The sequence below is a fragment of the Trachurus trachurus genome, assembly GCF_905171665.1.
Source record: "Trachurus trachurus genome assembly, chromosome: 15".
In the NCBI taxonomy this organism is placed as follows: domain Eukaryota; kingdom Metazoa; phylum Chordata; class Actinopteri; order Carangiformes; family Carangidae; genus Trachurus; species Trachurus trachurus.
Window position 1 is genome coordinate 24,994,827 of NC_139906.1, and position 23,474 is coordinate 25,018,300.

Sequence of the window (23,474 nt, forward strand, 5' to 3'; positions counted from 1 at the left end):
TCTAAGTCACTTAGAAGCCTAAGTGAGTTTTTTTTTTTCACCAGCTTCAGCTGGCAGACCTCTCTACTGTGGCAGTGGACACTGGAATCCGTGGCATATATTCTCATCATATATTCTCTCATTTTCCTCCAGTGCTGGGAAGATGTCATGTCCACTGTTGTCTCTTAGCGTTCTTAAGATCCCCTTCAGTGTGAGAGTGTCTTGGAAAGATGCATGGAAAACTCTGAGCTCTGTCTTCAGCTTCTTTTCTTCTCCATAGAAGTCACACAGCGTGCGAATAGCTTCAGTAGAGTCAGGACCCATGGCATCTCTACCTACCCAGTTGCTGGCCTTTGTCAAACTGTGGAGTGCACTGAGTACTTTGAAGGACTGTGTCTTCCCATCTCCCTTAAACGTCCTATGTAGTTCCTGAGAAAGAACAACACTCCAAACGGAAAGACGGACGCAATCAGAAAGGAAACGGAGGCTGCGCATTGATCCTTTTTTCCTTTTTGGGGTCAAACGGATCATGTGCATAATTAACCGCAAAACAAGCAAATACTTAAAGTGATAGTTCACCCAAAATTCAAATTTCACTCATTATCTACTCACCCTCATGTCGACTATGGGCTGGGAGAAGTTTCAGGGTCCTCCGTGCCTTCTCTGAGTTACAGCGGGGCTCCGTGCAGCACTGCATGTCCATATGACGGTTGCGAACGGGCCTCACTTTTCTTCGTCCAAAAAGACACACCAAAAAACATCCAAGTACCTCCACACAGCTCGTCTGTAATCAGAGGTGGGTAGTAACGCGCTACATTTACTCAGTTACATTTACTTGAGTAACTTTTTGGATAAATTGTACTTCTAAGAGTAGTTTCAATGCAGCATACTTGTTACTTTTACTTGAGTATATTTCTTCAGAAGAAGCGCTACTTTTACTCCGTTACATTGAGCTTCATTCCGGTCGCTACTCGCTACTTTTTCTTATTGATCCAATGTGCGATCTGTTTGTTTATGTTTTAATCATAGAGGTTTTGGAGATACTTCCGAGCCTCTGTCACATGACTGCGTTTCACCCATCAGATGTAGCCACTCGCGACGTTTGCCTTCGTTTAACCAATCAGACAGAGCCAGGCAGTTACATGAACGCACACAAAATCTCTGCGGTAAACAGGACGGCCACTCCGCCCCAAATTTGAGAAACTGTTAGTAAGTAGTAAATGATTAGCTAGTAAATTATCAGGATGACGTCAGCCCTGGTATGTCGTGGATAATGTCCGTGAAGGCAAAGATATTCAATATAAATCGTCTTTGGTGAAGGTTCTCAGTCATCCAGGTCATCTTATTCTTCTTCCTCCCCATGTGACCCCTAGTCACATGACCACCCCTCCAGTTTTGGGGTGTGGTCATGTGACTTTGGTTTCACTAGAAACCAATAATAGGACCCCCCCCCCCCTGCACACACACCCTTCGTAAAAAAAAATGTCATTTAGGCTATTGTCTTAGTTGTTAAATGTTGTTCTTTGGCAATATCTGAATTTTTAATTGCTATTATATTTTTGTGTATTTGATTAGGCCTACATTTATGCGCTGATCATTAAACGAACAAATCAGAGGTTACTCAGCAGTTACTCCTACTTGAGTAGCTTTTTCACCAAGTACTTTCTACTCTTACTCAAGTAAATGTTTGAATGGCTACTTTTTACTTTTACTTGAGTAACATTATTCTAAAGTAACTATACTCTTACTTGAGTACAATTTTTGGCTACTCTACCCACCTCTGTCTGTAATGTCCCTCTTGTATTGAAGCCCCGTCATGAGAAATTGTTCCGAAAAAAATTAAATAAATAAGCTTTTTAAAGCAGAAGTGAGTGGTCCGGTCGTTTTCGCTAATGCTGCGTTCCAGGCAGGCTTTTGAAATCATAAATTACAGCTTCAAGTCACAACTTACGACTTTGTAGCGTTCCAGGCAACCCACTCGTGTTTTTCCGACCTGTTTTACCGGTGAAAGTCACTATAACGGCCACTCGTAACTTCCGACCCGTGAAATCGTACCAGTACGTCTTTTTGTACAGTCTATGTACCAGATCGAACTGGTACGACGTCACAGGTCGGAAAAAAATGAGTTTCCTTGAACGCACCATAACAGTCCTCGTCCCTACGTCGCCACATTCACGGCGTTCCTTGGCTGCACACACAGCCCTGCATGCCGTTCTCTCTCCTCATTGGATAAAAACTGTAGGATACGATAAATGTTTTCTCCTCGACTCAGAGCAGAGCAGAGTGACTGACAGACCCGTGATTCAGACCAAACACTCTATGTAAGTGATTGCTGTCGGAAGATATAACTATTTAAGACTTATATTAACACAAATATATCACTCACTTCTGCTTTAAGCTTGCTCTTCCTGGTCCGTCCAAATCAAAGAATTTGGATGTTTTTTGGTGTGTCTTTTTGGACAAAGAAAATTGAGCCCCATTCGCAACCGTCATATGGACACGCAGTGCTGCACGGAGCCCCGCTGTAACTCAGAGAAGGCATGGAGGACTCTGAAACTTCTCCCAGCCCATAGTCGACATGAGGGTGAGTAGATAATGAGTGAAATTTGAATTTTGGGTGAACTATCCCTTTAATATCAATGACATATAACGCTCATTATGCTTCTAGCCTGTCTTTTTTTTTTTAACTAAACTCAACCAACTCCTTTCTTCATTGCCTAAACCCAATCTAACCTCTCATATCGGATTCCTTGGTTTTCTTCCAGTCACAGTAAACAATGGCAACTGAAAAAAAAATGCTTTTATTGCAAATGTTGAAGCACAGGTGACAAAGAAGACGTTTGCGGAGGTCGGGGACGGCTCTCCATTCTGACACACCTCCACTTCGACACCCCGCTGTTCCGACACCTTCCCCCCCCGCAGCTGTCCAATGTCCAAGGTGCTGAACCGCATGACATTGTTTACACTCTGTGTTGCGGCTTGTCTGTGAAACGTGCGCTGCTCAGGGTCTGGGCAGATCTGTCCCACTTGCTTTCTCCCCGACTCCGTTGTTGGAGATCTCCCACACAGTAATAGAAATACACCCCCCCCCGCCCCCCCTGCTCCGCTCGAGCGTGGCTGAAGCCGGCTTAAGCTCACAGGGGTGCGAGGTTGCTGCAGCCGCCGCTCGGCTAGGGTCCGCGTACGCGTCGACGCGACGCAGAACCATAAACCAGACTTAAGAAGGCAGTCACAGGAGATGAACCTACTGAACAGCAACATGGCAGAAGCTCCCAGGAAAATTAATTTTTGGAAGAGACAATAAGACTGCGCTAATGCTAACCCAGTTGAAGGAGCTGATAATTTAAAAATATATGTACGAGAGAAATGGAGACCTCTTAAAAAAGGTTGCCAAACAATTGAAAGAAGCTAGCTTCACGCGGACCCCAGAGCAGGTAGAAACACTTGAAAAAGGGTTACTACCAGGCCAGGAAAAAGTGGCCACAATCCAGTCGCTTGTCCGTTTGGCGACATGCTTAAGGAGCTGCTCGGGGTTACATGCTGTCATTCCAACATCCCAAATCAATTAACATATGTATCCTTCCCTGTGTGTTCCCCAGGATGCTGCAGTTGGTGGAGGGAAAGGGACGAGACCCTGCTGCATGCCTTGTGGCAGGGTTGAGCAGTCTGAAGCTCAAGTACTTCCCCTTCATGAAGTACAGGACCTACAAGGGCACGAAAAGGGTTAACTGGAACTTCCAGCACAGTACAGTTGGGGAGCCTCTAACAGAGGAGGGAAAGGCTATCCAACTTGTGGAGAAGATTGCTCAGGAGATCCTGGACCGGAGATTGACCAGGGAGGGACAATCTGGAGCGATACAGGGAATGGGGGATGCCCTGGCTGCCGAAGGTCCTGAGGCGAATGCCACCAGAGGTCACAAAAGAGGACAAAAGGATGACCCTTGGGGCTCAATGTCCTGCACAGATTCCTCCCCGTGTCCCAGAGAAGGATGCTGGAGCTTCAGGTCAGGTCCGTCTTCACCTTGAGGACAGTCTGCCGGGACACTGTCCTGTACAAACTGGCTGATGACATCCCCACGTCCACGTGCCTGCCAGGAATCCTCCTTGTGACAAAAAGGAGGATGAGGAGGAAACCCACTATCAGCCAGCTGTGGAGGAGGAAAGCAAGCACCCACTCATATTACACTTTTATTGGCACATACCGAACCCACACAAACACACACACCTACATTCACAGACACTGCACCCACTCATATTATACTTTTATTGAATTAACCCTAACCATAATTAACATATGAAAGTAACACAGTAACAGTAAATATACATTTTGTAATTAATTACACAAAGAGCCCGTTAGTTATCATGTTATTTAACTGTTCGTTAGAATATTAGTTAACTGTTAGTAAGCATGTTAGTTAGTTAGCATGTTAAATTACTGAAAGTTGTGTATGCTATTATTAAGTGCTACCATATATTTTTTATGAGTCATCTTATTTCCTTTACATAATTAGTTGTTATTGCCCTCAGTTTTCCCATATTTGTTTTTATAGATTAAAGCACTGTGGGTAGCAGTTAGGGAAGAAAACCCACCAAGACTGATAAGGGACAGAATGGATCCTCTCAGACAGTATAGGCTTCCTATAAGGGCAATCTGGCCACTTGCAAATATTTTGAAAAATGAGCTGCAAAGGAGTACAAGGAGATCATCACCACTTCCTGTGGTACTACAAGTAATAATTGCCTTGAGATTTTTTGCCTCTGGAACTTTTCAGATGGTGTTAGGGGCTCTGTTTATCGGGGAGCATACGTCAGTCCGACTGCCCAAAAGTCCGATGGCTCATTTCTCCGACTACCCATTCTACAGTGTTATGGTTCGGTTTAGGGTAAGGTTAAGGGTTAGGGCTACTTAAGTCGGAGAAGTGGGAGGTCGGACTAATGGACGAAAAAATAAGGAAATGTATGGTCGGAGAAATGGGTAGTCGGACAGACGTCATCGCGTTGGGACCTCATCTCCTGATAAGGACAAAAAATGTACCCATAGAGTTCCATTGAAAATCGCAAAAACCACACGTTTTCACCTGGGGGTTATTTTGTCCCAGAAAAAATATTTTTTAATATTTTCATGGTTTAAAGGTGTTCAGAAATGGCCGTTTGTCCTGTTAGTCGCGCCGAGTTTCCACGAGTTGCAGCACGAGTTTACCCGAGTAAGGAAAACCAATTTGATTGGTCGTTATCGAGCAGGCGAGATATTCAATGCTTGGGGCGAGACCGAGCTCGGTGTGTGTGTGTGTGTGTGTGTGTGTCTCAGACGTTTGATTGACGGATGACGGATCCAATATCAGTGGCTGATGCATCGTGTGCAGTGTGACGCATAATTCGTGTGCCTACATTATCCAATGCGGAAAAAAATACCACACTTTCATCACGGATTTACTCAAAGCGAAAAATTTTTTGCACCCAGGGGACTCACTGCCCCTGGAGCCACAGCTGGGGCACGCTGGGGGGGATCGAGCCGAGGGATTTCATCGGGCTGATGATGCTGGAAGTGATTTTTAGTTATATTTTTCTGTGTTCAGACAATGAAATCAAGGATGATGTTACCTGCTTGACGGCGTGTTCCCACCAAACGCGATGAACACGATTTTATCATGTGACAAATGAAATGCCTAATCGCGTCTATGCATTGACTTTAGGCCTACATGTAATCTCGACATGCGACAACGCGTTTGGTGGGAGCACGACGTGACAGTTTTGACTGTGACTCCAGTCTTCCTCAGAAACGTCATCCAACGTGCTGCTGACGTGTCATTTATACAGAACATAATTGATCTAATACGTGGAAGTAATTTTGTCTCAGATTTTCACTAGATTTAACATTCAAAATTTGCCCAGCTGATCCATTTTCTTCTCTTCTCTTAGTCCAAAAGTTTGTACTGCAATAATCCTAAAATAAATAATAAAAGTGGACGGACCCTCCCAGAGCGCTCCCCGAATATGGTGCGTCGCCGCCAGTATAAAATGCTGAGGAAACGGCTGCGAGATTTGACGCTTTTTTCAAAACTCTGATATAAAATATCTGATTATACCACTTTCCCTTGGTCGATTGAGGTCCAGTAAAAAAGTATGATGGTCTTTTAACTCTCCTCTAACCATATGTGTATTATGATGTCATGTTTTTACACAGAAAGTCACGTGGTCATGCCTTTTCGCCAGCATGTCACAAAAAACTGTATGGTAATACCTATTTTTACTTTTTCATGGTGTGTGTTTGAAATCAGGGTACAAAACATGTCAAACAGGAGGATGTCAGTCATTTTTAACAGGATCTGAGCTCCCTGTCCACATATGTACCAAATTTTAGGTTGATAGGTAAAACTACTGAGGCACTATAGAGTTTTTCCAAACAGTGTCCCTTGGCGATGTACAGTGTGCAAAAACTGTCCAAAATTGTCCAATTTGGCTAAAATGCACACTGCAATATTTTAGTGAGATTTTTTTTTTTCCAACAGATAACTTACTGGGGCCAATCACATACTTGATGGGTTTTAGGAACACCAGTTACATAAGTAAAATGCCATTTGAAAATTTAATTTATGGGGATGAATATTTAGTGTCCAAAACCCATCCAAACATGAATTTACCTATTTTCGCCTGTATTATATTGTTATTTTCCTTTAAAACTCCAGAAGTAAACATCCCACAACCATCAGTGATGGCTTAAATTAACAAGGACATTTGAAATAGTTCATTTGTCTTTTATTATTATTTTAATTAAACTTGGGGCAGTAAAAACACACTTTTTGTGGAGACTTGTATTGCTTACTTGTTGACACTAGGGGGAGAGGGAACCACAGGAACCAGCTGGGTGCAGGCTTAAGCTTTGCCCAATCAGGGATCATTATATATCAGGTCACACCTTAGAGTCTCTGCTATTGGACCAAAAAGTTTTCACCCCCGTGACTTTGATTGACAGGCGACGAGAGATGCGCAAAGCGGGTGCGCAGTCTGACGGAGAACGCGAGTAGTAATAGAACTGCGGAGTTACGTAACACGCCGCGGAATATCTGGTCACGATGGATAAAATCAACCAATGGATTATTTTCGAGCACATGTTCAGCTTTTAAAAAAGGGTAAGCTTGTAATTTTATTCAGTGTTTTAGTGGGTCCATTATTGATTATTGTCCGTATTTTTCGGCACTCGAAAATGACTTCCGGGTTTGTTTGTGTGGAGTGAGCAGGCTGGTTTAAAACTTTAATGGGGTAAAAACTGCATTTTTGTGCTTTTCTTTTGTTTATATGACAGTTTATGATTTTTTGGTGGTGAAAGAGGTTAAAGGAATTGTCAGAAAGGCAGGATGTTTTAAAAAAGAAAAAAATACCGTCATTCCGACCATAGGAGGCAAAAATTGTCGGAACATTTGATAGAAAATTAAGTGTTGCCATTTAGACAATTAGAGCCGGACTTGTGGGACGTCGGAATGGCAGTTGCCTCCAGGATTGAAACCTGGCTATTACAATCAAATTCTGTTATTGGCTGAGATGGAGGCCGATGACGTTTTTGGAGGCAGTTTTTGTCACGAGCAAACACTGTTAGCCCCGCGGCTAACGGCTGCATTTCCATAATAAATACGTGTTGATTTATGGTAAAATACAAAGTGGATTAATAGTGAGTGACAGTGAGGAGTCATAGTCCCAAGTCTATGTTTCATATGAGCTATGAGCTTCAATATATATTTGCTGTGTGTTTTCTCTACTTGCATGCCACTACGCATACGTGTTAAAGTGTGTGATTTCTGTGTTATTGTGTCACTGTGTGTTACCAGCAGCCCAGTGGTATGGCTGAGGGCCCAGTCATGAGAAGCAGCATGACATCAGAGAACAAACTGTACTCATAACAATGTTGGTTTCCACGTCAACAGATGGCCCCTTCGGTCCCATCTCCTCAGCACTGGCCCTTCACTTCCAATCTGCACCCATCATCATCATTATCATTGTCATCATCATAACCCTCAGAGGGGTGGGGGCGGGTGGGGTGTCCAATTACATTGTGCCTCTAGCCTTGATCTTCACACTGACTGAAATCTACCTGTTTCACACTGGCTTCCCTGTTACCTCTGTCTTTGTCCTTTTACTTTTTTATTTCTCTCCATCTGTCTTTTAACCCTCTGTAATTTGCATCCCACTTTGTCTGTTTCTCTCTTTCTTTTCCTCTTCCTCCCTCAGTGTTGCTCGTGGTGGCTGTTTTTCTTGGCAAATGTAGCAGCACAGCGGTGATTTGGTCCCAGTGACACTGCACATTTTCCCCAATTTCTCTCTCTTCCTCTCCTTTCTCTGACAGTCTATTCTTGGCCGATGATTCTGCGTCCTCAGCAGTTTATAGGCGTTTCTCTCCCAAGGCGTTACTCTGATTGTTATTCCATTTTCCCATCACTACATCACTGCATCTGAATGTGTGACTGAGTTTGTATGTGCACATTTCACATTGAGTCTTTTTCTGCCTGTGATCCACAATTTTAATTTTGTATACCTATTTGTACAAAAGTACACGTGTATGTGCTCCCCTTTGTTTGAGTGTACCTAAAGGTCCAGTGTGTAAAATGGGGGGGAAAACAGTGACAACTACCATTCAGATTCAAGATTGGAGCCAGGGCCGGACCAAGCCTCCATGGGGCCCTAAGCAAAATTTATATTTTAGTGCCCTCTATTACTGCCAATGATACTGATTATGGATTATTTACTAACCTACACATTTCTTTTATTTTTCTAATTTGTAATTATGGCTTCAGTATTGGGGCTAAACCGTGACATCCAGCGTTCAGATTCTAGATTGCAGCGTTCACTTGCTCACCCCGGTTACATGCTGCTATTCCGACATGCCGCTATTTCGACATTGACTTCTAATTGTCGGAATAGGGGCATTAACATTATTTTTCAAACATTCCGCTTTTCCGACATTGATTGATTACGTTTTTTGGGGTTTTTTTTTTGCATCCGAGACACTGTTTCTCATACACAAATAGGCTACATAGGCCTATTAGAGAGAAGAAAAAACAAACTCTAGTGTGACGTCCGACAAAGATCAAACTCGCCAAGTTAAAAAACACACCGGCAGCAGCGCCCACTGATCTGCAGCTATTATTATTCTGTCACCTGAGTTAATGAGGTGCACGTGTGTTCGGAGCTGACGGGAGGAGAGAATAAAGAGCGTGACAACGCGGCCCTGAGGAAGAACTGTGAAGGACTCAGCTGTAGGCTAATGGAAAATGACCTAAACCGAGTCCAGTAGAGCTGTAACTGTGTAGTGGAAAGGCGTAAATAAATCCTGCTTTACATTGTTTTAACATCTAGGTAAAAAAAAAAAAAGATTTTCTGGGATAAAGGGGCAGATTACATGATAGATCTGAAAAAGGTGTAAATATTTTGGGTGTACGCCATTTTTGTCTTTTCGCCGTAAGCAAAACTTTAGAAGCAGTTTTACACTGCTTACTTACAGTTTTGATAAATGAGGCCCTAAGCCTAGAGCCCAGACGCTCACAGCTGCAGATTCTCCGCGGCTCATCTGCCGCGCTGTCCGTGGTGCTGAAGGTCACAGGTTAACTTGACAAACAAACTGCAACATAGTTCTGTTTGTTTATCATGTGTGTCAGTTTTGTGCGTGACTTGATAGTTTAGTTGTTGAGATTAAGAACATCACTCCCTCATCAAACCGGTGATAGGCATGCTGAAAAGAAAAAGAGAGAGAGACGCGCCTGGGTATCGCAGCTGTAAAATAAAACAGCTGCGAGGAGTTTCTCCGTCGGCAGAACGAAAAATTCCGCGACAATAAAAAAGTCTCATATTAATGTGGATGAATCTACGTTACCCACACTTGTTAATGGGCCCATTCTCGATAAATATATTGTTTTGTCTCTATCGTTATGTTGTTATTATTAGTGGCGGAAATGCTGGGCGACCAGCGTTTCCTTACTTTCGGTTTTGCAGACGCTGCCCGGCGAGTCATGAGAATAACGCCACCGAATCGCCGTTTATGGTCGAGACTACGACGGTATCTGATCGTCTTCGAACCTCTGACTTTAATTCTTGATGAATGAAAACGGGGTCCGCCCGCTATTCAGACATCCCGCTATTCTCTCGTCAGCTCCAAACACACGTGCACCTTGGTAACTCAGGTGACAGAATAATAACAGTCTCAGTAGTTGCAGATCAGTGTGCGCTGCTGCCGGTGTGTTTTTAAACTTGGAGGGTTTGTTTTTTCTTCTCTCTTATAGGCCCTATATATGTAGGCTATTTGTGTATGAGAAACAGTCGGAAAAGCGGAATGTTTGAAAAAATAGTAAAGTGCCGCTACTCCGACAATGAAAAAAAAAAAGTCGGAATAGTGGGACGCTTGAAAAATAATGTTAATGCCGCTATTCCGACAATTAGAAGTCAATGTCGAAATAGCGGCATGTAGGCTAACCAATGAAAACATGAGTCTGTCTTGCGCCGGTCAAAGAATTTCACGGTGCGTGCGGTGGCTCATAAATGGAGGTGCTGTCCCCATCTATTTATTTGTCAATTGCGTCTGCACACGACACACACACACACACACATGCGCACACACAGGTGGGTGGGGCAAGGGCTTTCCGGAGGACCTGTGTGTGTGGAGAACCGAGTACAGACGGGTATAGACGAGTGGAGTCGATGTTTGACCAGCATGGAGAGAGCAGGAGATGCAGCTCCCTGTGCGACCAGTCAAACGCCTGCAAGAACGCGCCCGCTCCATTTCTGCGGGCAGTGCGTCCAGACAGTGAAGAGTTATGCCTGGTCTGCTCTGTGTATTTTACCCCTCTGGTCTGTAAGCCTGAACCTGCTGGGGCCTTTCACAGGCACACGCACAAACGCACACACAGACACACACACACCACATATAAACCCACTGAAGCAGTGGTTTTCCAGAGCTCCGCAGCGAGTGTGTTTGGCAAGAGCTTTGCATGAATCGCAGTGGTGACACTACAGACACTTGACTCCATGACCTTAGGCAAAATGAACTCTCTGCATTCCTCACCATGTCTCAGTTCCAGACACAACACTGGTAGTAGGATTTGTCTTTTCTCACACTTTGAAAGACATCATTGTGTGTCTGTGAGAATTTACTTCCCAGGACTAGCAGACCACACTGCAGCTGTCAGTAGGTGAAACCTTCTGGATCATCCTCTGACTAATCCTGCTGTAACGGTTCTCTCTGGAGAGACACCAGTACTGTTGATATTCAAGATGGATGTTGCAGACAGGTGTGCTAATTGGCATGGCTCATGGATAAATGCTTTACCAGCAGAAAAGTGTCCAAGGCCCCGCAGCAGAGGATAGTGAACTGATACGAGCCATGGCATCGCTCATATACCAGTGCTGCTTACTTGTTTCAGGTTTTAGTGCAAAACGCATCTCATTCTCAACACCACAAAAAACCAAGGAGATGATTTTTGATCCCAGGGACGTAGTGTATGACCCGGTCATTTTTCATGTTGAAACTGGGCAAGTTAGTTTCTATAAGTACTTGTAGTATGCTACTGTAGGTACGTAGTAAACAATCTTCTATGATGACTAAAATAAAGATTAGAAACAGAAATACTCCAGCACAATTTAGTTTTCTACAGTGGATTAAAAATAAAAAAGTGATTTGAATTTACATTAGGTAGGTTGAAGGTTTTTTGAACATCAACAAACATGATAATCAATCACAATCAGTAAAATCACAACAATCAGGGAAACAAGTGATCCAATAAGGAGTGTTATTGTTCTTGTGGAGCTAGCTAATTCAAGTGCATCTCATTTCTTGTTTTCATGCAAATATTAAAGATGTGGTTACATTAAATATTATATTAAAAACACTTTTCATTGTTATATGGTGCAGCCAAGCATGTTTTGGACCTGTGATGCGTGATAAATGCCTTTGTTACCAAATTATAACTTTATGATCCTGTCATGACCTTGAGTTTCGGTTTTTAGTTGTTTTTGGTCTTTTGTCTCTTGTATTCTTTGATTATGTATTATTTTGAAGTCCTGTGTCATGGTCTGTGTCTTTTGGTCCCTGTTGAGTTCCTGTTTTATTTTGTAGTTTCATGTCGTGTCTTCCTGTGTGCTCCCTCCTTGTGATTACCTAATGTGTTTGTCTTCCCTTGTGTATTTAGCCTCAGTGTCTCCGTTTGTCTTTGTTGGATCGTCTGCGTTGCTACCCTGGTTCCCCAGTTTGCCAGCTCCCTGTTTTTGGTTTGAGTAAACCATAAATCCCTTTTTGTCACCGAAACCTGTCTCTTCCCTTGTGTATTTAGCCTCAGTGTCTCCCTTTGTCTTTGTTGGATCGTCTGCGTTCCTACCCTGTGTTCCCCAGTGTGCCAGCTCCCTGTTGGATCGTCTGCGTTCCTACCCTGTGTTCCCCAGTGTGCCAGCTTCCTGTTGGATCGTCTGCGTACTACCCTGTGTTCCCCAGTGTGCCAGCTCCCTGCTTTTGGTTTGAGTAAACCATAAATCCCTTTTTGTCACCGAAACCTGTCTCCACCTCTGCCTGCATTTGGGTCCTTCTCCACACATCCTGACAGATACTGCATACAGGTCCCAACCTTTATGGCTTGTGACTGTTTTGATGCATTGTACAACACAATACCATATAAGATGTTACATTTACATTATCTTGTGAGTTGTGAAGGAACGAAGAAAAACAGAAAGACCCCTGCCGTTCCTGGCCCCTAGACTGGAAAACATTACAGTAACCGAAATGAGACTCTCAGAGTAAAAATTAAAAGTTGTTGGCTGTTTCTTGGCCTTGAGCAGTGACTTAAAGGAAACTAACAAGATAACATACAAAAAGATAACATGTGTTTCCAGGTTTGGTGCTACTAAAAGTGGATGACAAAAAACTTTCTACAACTAAATTCGGCTAAAACAGAAATTGTGTTTATTGGTCTGGCTCACTGACCACTCAAACTTTTCAGATCAAAACATGACGTTATCTCAGCAACACGAGCAGGCATACACCGAGGTAAAATCAAATAAACAGGAAGTGACCTTTTCATCTGAAGGAGAAGAATAGTCCTTCAATAAAACCCCCTATGTTGACGAGGGTGACCCCTGGTGGCCAGCTGACAAATTTTAGTTTGCTCACAACAATTATTATTATATTACTCTAAGTTAACTGTCAATTGGCCAACTCTCAGCACGAAAACAATTCAAGAGTAATTCCTAGTAAGACAAATTATTCCTTGACCAGAAGCCCAACACCACCAACGCTTTTAACAGATCATAGACCTTAAGCTGCAGTGAGAGCTGCTGTGGAACCTTGAAGAAAGTAATTGGTGAATTCCACTGTCTGAAGATTCTTCTTATACCATAAACTAGAATTACTGAAGAGTCCTCCTCTGTCACTGAGAAAAGAGAGCAGCTGTCTTACTTGTTTTCCTGCAGCTCTTTTCTTTCTGTGTCCCCTTGTTGGCCCTGAAGTTGTACAGCTGTGTGGACCCCCCCTCCCCCTCCCCAAAGTCCCCGAATCTTGTTGACGTAGTGAGTGGAGAAGAGCCGTGCTGTGGCCCATTGCAGCTTCTCCGCAATTGCCAATAAAGCAGTGCTGTGATTTACTTGGGCCACTGCTGCCAAAAATAAGCAGAATGGAGTTAAACTTGTCCTTGGCAAAGAAAGATGTCTGATTCCTGATTGTGCCCTGGCCAAGAAAATCTCTCCCCAGCCACTGCACACACATGCACAAACATACACACACACACACACACACAGTTGTGTTGCTCCTGATTCTTTGTGTGCGTGTCTGCTTGTATTTGGTCAGGCCCTGCATGTGTATCAAGCCAAAACATGGAAATTGTGAGTGGCTGCAGATGTTGAGAAGAGGAGATGTTGACTGTTTTTTTTCTTGGTTTTAACATGCTTCCTCACACTCTGCTAAGACGCTTCATTAGACCTTCATCTTATCCCACAACACTGGGGCTTAGAGGATAGAGTTGCCACCCGTCCCGTTTTTTCCTGGAATTGTTCTCTTTTTTCATCAGCTGTCCCGGGGGAAAAAACTATCTCTCTTGGGATACAATCTGTCCCATTTTGGCCGTTTAAATGTAAAAAACCTCATTTGGTTTATAGCATGTCACCATGAAACTCCTCCAAATCAGAGAGATTGTATCTATAGAACACGTTCTATCCATTGCTGTTCTACGCTCTTGCATGGACCCATCCGTTTCTTTTCCTCGGCCAGATCACTGCTAGTCTGCTTCATGCAGTACTACAGATGGTGATCAGTGGACTAGTGCTGCGGATTTCTCATTCCCCACCTGTTTGATTCAGAGTGTAACGGGATGATGAAAGAACAGGCAACATGAAGAAGTAAAAAAAAAAACTAAACTCTGCTCGTATCCTTGAAGCAGCAGCTCTATATCGCGCACTGGGCTGATTTTATATTATTAGGGTCATGGGGCAATCGCACCGAGTACTGGCCCCTACAGCTATGAAATAGCTGCAGGGACCAGTGATGGAAAACACGGTTACACCCCGCCTTTCCGAAAATAGACTTCCATTCATCGTTATAGCGGGGTTTTCTATTTTTTCTAAAGACCCCGCTATTCCGAAAAGGCTATTGGGGAAACCCCCCCACTCCGAACAGACAGACGGACGTAATCAGAAAGGAACCGGAGGCTGTGCAGTGCACATTGATCCTTTTTTCCTTTTTTGGGGTCAAACGGATCATGTGCATAATTAACTGCAAAACACGTCTATTTTTTTTTTTACTGTGTGGGAGATCTCCAACAACGGAGTCGGGGAGAAAGCAAGTGGGACAGATCTGCCCAGTCCCTGAGCAGCGCATGTTTCACAGACAAGCCACAAAGCAGAATGTAAACAACGTCACACGGTTCAGCACCTTGGACAGCTGCGGGGGGGAGGGTGTCGGAATAGCAGTGTTTCGAAGTGGGGGTATTTCGGAACGTCGGGGTGGAGGTGTGTCGGAATGGAGAGCCGTCCCCAGAAAACACTACTACATGCTATCGTCATTCAATGTTTATTTCTGGGGTCATGGCCTAATAAGTTTGGGAACCCTTGGCACAGAAGGGGGGCAACCGCCATTCCGACATCCCACCAGTCTGACATTGTCATTAGGCAATGAAAAAAGGAGTTGGTTAAGTTTAGTTAAAAGACCAGGTAGAGGCTAGACACCTGTCTGCGCTCTGCTGCGTAATTTCGCACAACCATGTGGGTATTCCTCTATCAGCATGTCTTAAAGCAGTACTAAATAACTTTCAGTTTTGGTTGAGTTTGGCGGCGCCTGTGGACCAAAGCGGTAGTGTTTTGCCTGAAGGAAGACTCCATTTCCCATGAACACTAGCGTGAAGCCCTGTAAATATCCTGCATTAAAATTAACAGAAGACATCAAAACTAAGTTTCTGTTTCCAGTGGATCATTTCAAAGTGAAAACACAAACATAATCCATTGCTAAAGTGCTGTTTTGCCTGTTCCCTCCTTGTTGTGACTCGCAAAAGTGAAAGTGAAAGTAAAGTGAGAGCTGGGTTCCTACCATGCTCCTCAAAGCTGCTTAGTGCCAGAGAAAGAGATACAGACCCCCTCAGACCACGACAGAGGTGTCATTCAACTTGTTGTAAGTCGATGTATCATCACAAAAGTTATGAAAATATTTTATAAAGGTTGAAAAGTTACTTAGTGCTGCTTTAAAGAAGGGAGTCACCTGTTGAGTAACGCACATTTCCTTATATTAAAGCCTTGTCGGAATGGTGGGACGTTCGCATGTCGAAATAGTGGTATGTCTAAATGGTGGGATGTCGGAATGACAGCATGTAACCGGCACAGAAAGCAAACAGTAAATGTTCAATCAGGAGCTGAGAGCACTTATGCTACTGTTGGCAAAGTTTACGTGACTGGTCACTGCATGCCATTCTTCTTGGCTTCTCAAAGAAGATCTCCTGCGCTCTTTCATAATTAATTTCGTCCACTGGAGGTCTGTTGATGCTGATCCGCAGACAGGCACAGAGGCTGGCTCCCTGCAGTCTGTTCCTCAAGTCTGTCTTGATCTATTTGCAAAATAATATGGGTAATCAGAAAAAGTTGAACAATTAAAATAAAACTAAAAACAACTTAAACATGGTTTTACCCTGTTCATTGCAGAAAAGTCCCTCTCACAGTTTACACTGGATACTGGAACTGTGAGTGCAATGGCCGACAGCTGACTGGAATTTGGTGTGGTGACAGATAATTTTTGTGGGGTCGTGAGGTTGCCTGTGTGAAAATTAGTGCTACGTTATTGTGTTTCGTTCTCCTGCCTGTCGTGAGAAATTAAAGACTTAAGTTTGCAGGTATCTGCCTGTGTTGCTCCTGCATTTGGGTTCTTCCTCCTGCAACCTGACAGATGTAGTGTGTGGGCCATGCACCGTATTCCTTTCAGCTGGCTGTCTATCGCTTTTGTCATATTTCTTGCATTGTCACTCACTATGGCATGCACTTTAGATCAGTCGATATGCCAGGTGTCGAACATATTGGTGAATGCATCAGAAATTTCTGCTGCTGTGTGTGAGCCTCTAAACTCTTGTAGATGGAGCAGAATCTTTTGGAGCTTGAAATCTGTGTTGATCCACTGCGCGGTTAGGCAGAGCATACTGGTGAGGCTGACGTCAGAGCTCCATATGTCAGTCGTGAAACTGATAGCTGTAATATCTGATGCTAGAAGCTCATGGACATGAGTTGCAATGACATTAAACAGCTCAGGTAAAAACACGTCTGAGAAATGTCATCTGCTTACGGGGCTCAATGTGATCTATCAGCCTACGAAATCCCACATCTTCTATGTCAGAGAACGGGCTGATCATCTAAGGCAATGAATTCCATAATTTTTGTGTTGTGCCCTTTGCCTTGGCAGAATCACTGGAAAACTTTCTTGCCTTTTCAAAAACGTCCGCCACAGATGGAGTGGGCGTGCTCGGTGTCAGTTTCCTTTTCTGTGTTGCATTCTTCTTATATTCAGAATGGTGATCTGTGATATGTTTGGATTTCAGGTAATAAATTAAACCTGACATGGAGAAACTCTTTGCAGATGCACCCCCTCTTGAAATTTCAGCATTGCATGTTTTGCAAATCGCTATCCGTGGGTCTTAAATAGTGAAATAAGTCCACACCGCAGACATACTGGCTCTCATCCCATTTCCCGCATGCTGGCTGCGCTGTTTGCTCGCGTCATCACAAGTTTCGGCCGTGTTGTTTTGGTGATTTAGGTCTTTCGGCCGAAAACCGAAAATGCACTTTTGGGTCATTTTCGGTGCATCCCTACAAAAATATGAAATGCAAAACCAGGCCACAGGACTGAATTTGATTGTAATTGGTCGGATTTACGTGACCCGGAAGTTTTGTAATGAGCGTTAGCAAACGTTAACTTTCTAGCCGCCACGATCAATCTGGACCCATAGACACACTGGCCCAGCCACGAGCCATCACCCATATCAGCCATGGAGAGCTATCAAAGTGTGACGCTACCGAAACAACATCTTTGTCGTCTGAGGTTCGCTTTATGGTGGAGCAGCTTCAAGTGGAGATCCAACAGGAACTTAAAGATTTTCACACAAATACACAAGAATGTATTCGCAAGTCACAAACAGTTGAAGCAAGTAGTGTTGAGCTAACCAAGCTGGCAACCAGCATGAGGAAACTAGAGATTGAAAATAAAGAGCAGTTTACACGTCTTGAACAGAAATCTTCTGGTCTGGAAGGAAGACTAGCTCTAGTTACAACACCCTATGATGAAAAGTGATCGTATCAGGTTGACCTTTCCAACATATGGAGGGCCTAATGATGATCCTGACTCGCTTAATTATTTATTTTGTCAAAATGCTATGACTTTCTTGTCTTACTTCCTCTGATTGATTCTGATATTCTGGCAACTTTCAGAACTGACGGTAATGGAGTAGCTATTCTCTGCACTACATTGCTGTTCTCTTCTCTTTCCCCTTCTCATCTGAGTGGTCATCTTTTGGAGCTGCATCTGTGACCCTAGTCTCCCGACTATTTCTTCCAGTGCCCTATGCTTCAGATATACATGATGCTACAACTACACAGCAGTTCAAAGTTTTATTTGTCACATGCTGAGATAGCCTATAATACTCAGTTAGCCAACTCAGTGTCGCTCAATAAAATTACTTGACTTGACTCGACTGAGTACAGGTCCCTGGTAAAGGGCTTTACCACCTGGAGTCACCTGAACCACCTGCAGCTCAACACCCAAAAGACAAAGGAGATGGTACTGGACTTTAGGAGGCACCGCCCATCTCCTCTGCCTGTCACCATCAGCGGCGAGGAGGTTGCCTCCTATAAGTACCTGGGGTTGCAGGCGCAGCTCGACCACAAGTTCGACTGGTCAGTGAACACTGACCACGTCTACAAGCAGGTGCAGAGTAGGCTGTATTTCCTGCGGAGGCTCGCATCCTTCAATGTCTGCAGAAGAATGCTGCAGACATTCTATCAGTCTGTGGTCTTCAGCGTCCTCGTCTATGGAGTGGTGTGTTGGGGTGGCAGCACCAAACAGAGGGAAACACAGAGGCTGGACAGACTGATAAAGAAGGCCAGCTCTGTCATAGGTGCAGAGCAGGACTCGGTGGTGTCGCTGGCTGACAGGAGAACTCTCTCCAAACTGCTCTCCATTATTGACAACAGCAGCCACCCACTACACCAACTGGTGGAGGGACAGAGGAGCCTGTTCAGTGGGAGGCTGCTCTCACTGATCTGCTCCACAGACTCAGGAGGTCCTTCCTGCCTAGAGCCATCAGGCTCTACAACACATCACTGGGGAGGGAGAGGAGTTGTGGAACGAGGGGAATGATGTCCCACATACTATGTATGCACTTGCCACTGCAATCCTGCATTTTTATTATCATGGGCTATTTATTGTTTTTATTTATTCTATTCTCAATGCACTACTTTTTACTATTTTATGTCTTGCTGTTGAATGATTCTTTGTTTATTGTGCAGCTGAGAAACTGAATTTCCTTTGGGATAAATAAAGTATCTATCCATCCATCCATCCAGGTGGTGGCCAAAATCACCTTAGAGAGGCAGGAAAACCTTGTGTTAAAGTTGAGGAGACATGTATGTGTTCTTCACCCGTAAAGACGGTGCCGTTAAAAAAAAGGGTTAGAGACGGCTCTGCTCGTCGCAGGGACGAACTGTCAGAGGACCTCTGCTGTTCCTCTTTCTTTAACCTGGTGTTTGAAAGCACTTTGTATGAAAAGAGTTCAATAATGGAAGAGATCTAACCAACATCTGAGCATCGTTCGGCTGAACCAGAGCGCAACAGATGTGATGCTGCACAGCTGAAGCAGCGTGTGTTTTATAACATCGGCAAGAAAAAAAAATTCACTATACAAATGAAGACGTGTGTGTGTCATTTACGTCAGACTGTCTGACGCAGCGCTCCTGTTGTGTGTACCAGTAGTCAGTGTTGGGAAAGTTCACTTTCTAGATGAACTAGTTCAGTTCGTAGTTCATAATTAAAAATTTTCAATATGTTGCTACAAGCTGTTATTTTTCAAAATTATTGCCTCAGCCCATATCGAACCAGACAGCAATTATTTTAGCAGTTTTAACCAGTAGTATTAGTTATAGTTACTACTTTACTTTCCCCAAAAAGTAACTGAGTTACAACATGATTAAAGTAATTACCAGGAAAAGTAGGCCTAACTATTGCTTTACTATTTTATAAAATTCTTATGTCAAATTACTTGGACTTCCCTCTCTAACCCCCATTTATCTTTTACTAACCAACTGGGGTATTCCGCCATACAGACAGGCTCCGTGATGCGCTGTATCACTCCGCCTCTTCCATGCGCCACTGATCCAAACAGCTGATAGGTGTTGCCAGATTGGGTGGTTTTTCCATATTAACGCCTGTTTTAAAGTGTGTTTTAGCTTGGTTTTTGCCTGGCAGGCTCTATGGAAATCTGGCACACTCCTGAACGAAGTCATACTTGAGAGATACTTTGAGAGAGCGCTGTTCACAAATGCCAGAATGAAAGCATTCACAATAATGTTCATCAAGCGGAAATACAGTACGTTCAGTTCACGTTCGCCCAAAATATGAACAAGTTCATGAACGATGGTTCATTGAACGCGTTCAGGCACAACACTGCCAGTAGTTCACTGGTTTGAAATGTGAGCGAATTTTAGGCCCTGTTCATCATCCCTTCCTTTCACTTCTTCCATTCCTCTGTCAGAGCTCACGGTGCTTCCTGTAGCTGAGCTCAGCACTGATATAGGCCATGCTTGTCCCACAGCCTTGACCTTTGCCCTAATGTAACGGATAAGGAAGTGTCAGTGGGAACCAGCCAGGTCAGGCCGGGCTCAGTCCTGGTATCCTGATTCCTGGCAGTTCTGCAGGTCTGATGTCCCTTTCTGTATCAAGCCCTCCACATGTGTTTCCTGTTGTTTTTCAAATTAGCAGGACTTGGTCGACTTTTTCCTGAGCCTTTGTTTGGTCCTGGCCTCTGGGAATGGCTTAAATTTAGGTGTGTAACAGAAAATCCCAACCAACCACCTTACCCACGATGACAATTTGTGCCATTGCCAACACAATAGACCAATTTTGAAACATTGGACTCCCCTTAAGTCCAATTTCATAGACCAGAGGATCGGGTCTCTTCACAACCTTAAAGGAGGAGGTGGATAGGGAGAGGGGTGTGTGTTATGTGTGTGTAGAAATGTTGTTTTTAGATGTATGAGCTCACTTTTGGCCATATACTGAGGAACAGATATATGCAGAGAAAAAGAAGACAATTGAGTATAAAAGTTTACCCTTAACATCCCTGTAAAACTACTGACAGTTGTACAAATTTAATCATAGGTCACAGGGCCTGAAATTTGCTGCAGGATAGTGGGTATTGCACATAATTTAACCGATTCCCTCAAATCTAGCACTAATTTCAAAACAGCCAACGTTAGTACTGGTACACACTGGCTGCAGTTTATCAGTCAAATCTGCTTATTAAAGCAGAAGTAAGTGATATATTTGTGTTAATATAAGTCTTAAATAGTTATATCTTCCGACAGCAATCACTTACATAGAGTGTTTGGACTGAAACACGGGTCTGTCAGTCACTCTGCTCTGCTCTGAGCCGAAGAGAAAACATTTATCGTATCCTACAGTTTTTATCCAATGAGGAGAGAGAACGGCATGCAGGGCTGTGTGTGCAGCCAAGGAACGCCGTGAATGTGGCGACGTAGGGACGAGGACTGTTATGGTGCGTTCAAGGAAACTCGTTTTTTTCCGACCTGTGAACTCGTACCAGTTCGATCTGGTACATAGACTGTACAAAAAGACGTACTGGTACGATTTCACGGGTCGGAAGTTACGAGTGGCCGTTATAGTGACTTTCACCGGTAAAACAGGTCGGAAAAACACGAGTGGGTTGCCTGGAACGCTACAAAGTCGTAAGTTGTGACTTGAAGCTGTAATTTATGATTTCAAAAGCCTGCCTGGAACGCAGCATTAGCGAAAACGACCGGATCACTCACTTCTGCTTTAACCTCCGGCGTAATGTTTCATTTGAAAGCTTTACTGTCAACTTCTCTCACCCATACTGGAAAGCAGAGAAACCACTCTTACTTGCTCCTACACCTTATTCTGAGTTCTTAGAAGAATTCCCTGACTTTCTGTCAAACTTAGCAATGAATTCAGCCAAAGTCATTATAGTGGGTGATGATGATTGTCTGGCCCCTGCGTTCAAGTCCCTTTTAGATTCAATTGGCTTTTCTCAGAGGGTAAACAAACCCACTCACTCTTTTAATCATATCCTTGATTTAGTACTAACTTATGGAATAGAAGCTGACCACATTGCAGTTTTCCTCAAAACCCTGTCCTGTCTGACCATTCTTTAATAACATGAATTTACTATAACAAATTATACCCTAGCTAGGAAAAAATCCCACTACAGTAGATGTGTATCCAACACTGCTGTTTCTAGATTTAAATACAATGAATAATGGTCATTGTGGTTGTTGTTTGTTTGTTTGCCTATACACCTACAAATACTGACTGTGGGTGCATAATCCAGCTGCTGACTCTCCACAACAAACAACCCCTCACATCAATTTGTCATGTAAATAAATAACAATAGCGGAGTGGAGAGTCAGCAGCTGTCAAGCCAGGTAAAACCTTGTAACACTGAGTTTGCTAACTCAGTATCAACTTTGAATTGCTGTGTAGTTGCAGCTTAATTTATATCTGAAGCACAAAATATCCTATTATAGATTCATTTTCCAACCCCCCCCCCCCCCCCCCCCCCCCCCGAGATTGGAAAATGAATTTCAGGCCCTGGGTCATTAATAAGCTTTTTCCAGGGTTGAACTGTTTTCAAAGAAGAACACAGTCTTTGGAAGTCACAACTTCGCAATATATTCTCAATCAGAGCCACTTGTCGCATGACTGAAGCTGCATACTTAGGTTACATAGTGACCAGTCAAGAGTTAAAAGCTCCAGAAAAAGCTATCTGATCTTTCACGTATTTTTTTTTCCCAATAATAACTCAAAAACATTTTAACCACCACAAATACATTACATTTATGCTGCTATATCTCTATTATTAGTAGCCTAATTGTACTGTACCTTGGTTACACCAATATTTACACTGTTTCTTTGCGGAACAGGTTTAATTCAGTGGTCCATCAATCATGTTTGTACAGTGATCAAAGCAAGTGTTCAGTATTAAACCTTGAGGAAACAAACAGCTGTTGGCCCGAACATGTGGAACCTGTGAATTTACGTCAGATGTGTCGCAATAGCCCAGTTTTAAAAAAGGTTACCACACACTAAGCGCTGGCAGTGTATAACTATTCCCCTTACCAATGTAGGCCGGTGCATATTCTCATTTTTCCAGGTCATAGTATTTCAAAGGAGGTTAAATCGAAAGCAACTGGACTTAGTTATTTGTCTAGGAAGACGTTTCACCTCTCATCCAAGAGGCTTTATCAGTTCATGTAGCATCTGACCAGGCTGGGACTGGTCCAACTAACTGGTGTGGAGACTCACTATTTAACCTCGTTCACAAGGGTGATGATGTCACTGGTTCCCTTTTGTGCTCCAAGTGCCAACGACAGTCGTTTAAATGACTGTCTTTGATGGAAAGTTGGTTTCGACTTCATTAGTGCGCTATTGTGTTATAACGACAGTCGTTGGAGGCACTTGCCACTTGTGAACTTTGAGGCTAGATAGTTGAATCTCCTGGGAAGGGATGAAAGGGCAGCATTGTAAATTGGAGATAGGTGGTGTCTGAGACCCCCTCCCCTGATGGTTTCTCTACTTTTACATAGATGGCTTCTTTAACTCCTCTTTCAAACCATCTGTCCTCTCTGTCTAGGATTTGGACATTGCTGTCCTCAAAGGAGTGGGCTTTCTCCTTGAGATGTAAATGGTCGGCAGAGTCCAGGCCTGAGGACTTAGCTCTCCTGTGTTGGGCCATGCGTTTATGCAGTGGTTG

General features: G+C 43.6%; 1 protein-coding gene across 1 annotated transcript in view; it reads left to right on the top strand.

The window, feature by feature from the left end:
• haao (3-hydroxyanthranilate 3,4-dioxygenase) overlaps positions 1 to 12,825 on the top strand; it is a 57,531-nt gene extending 44,706 nt beyond the window's left edge. The window contains exon 11 of the transcript XR_014595969.1: positions 12,812 to 12,825. The gene's annotated coding sequence lies outside the window, so the exon portion shown is untranslated. The remainder of the gene's footprint in view (positions 1 to 12,811) is intronic.
• The last annotated feature ends 10,649 nt before the right edge of the window (positions 12,826 to 23,474 follow it).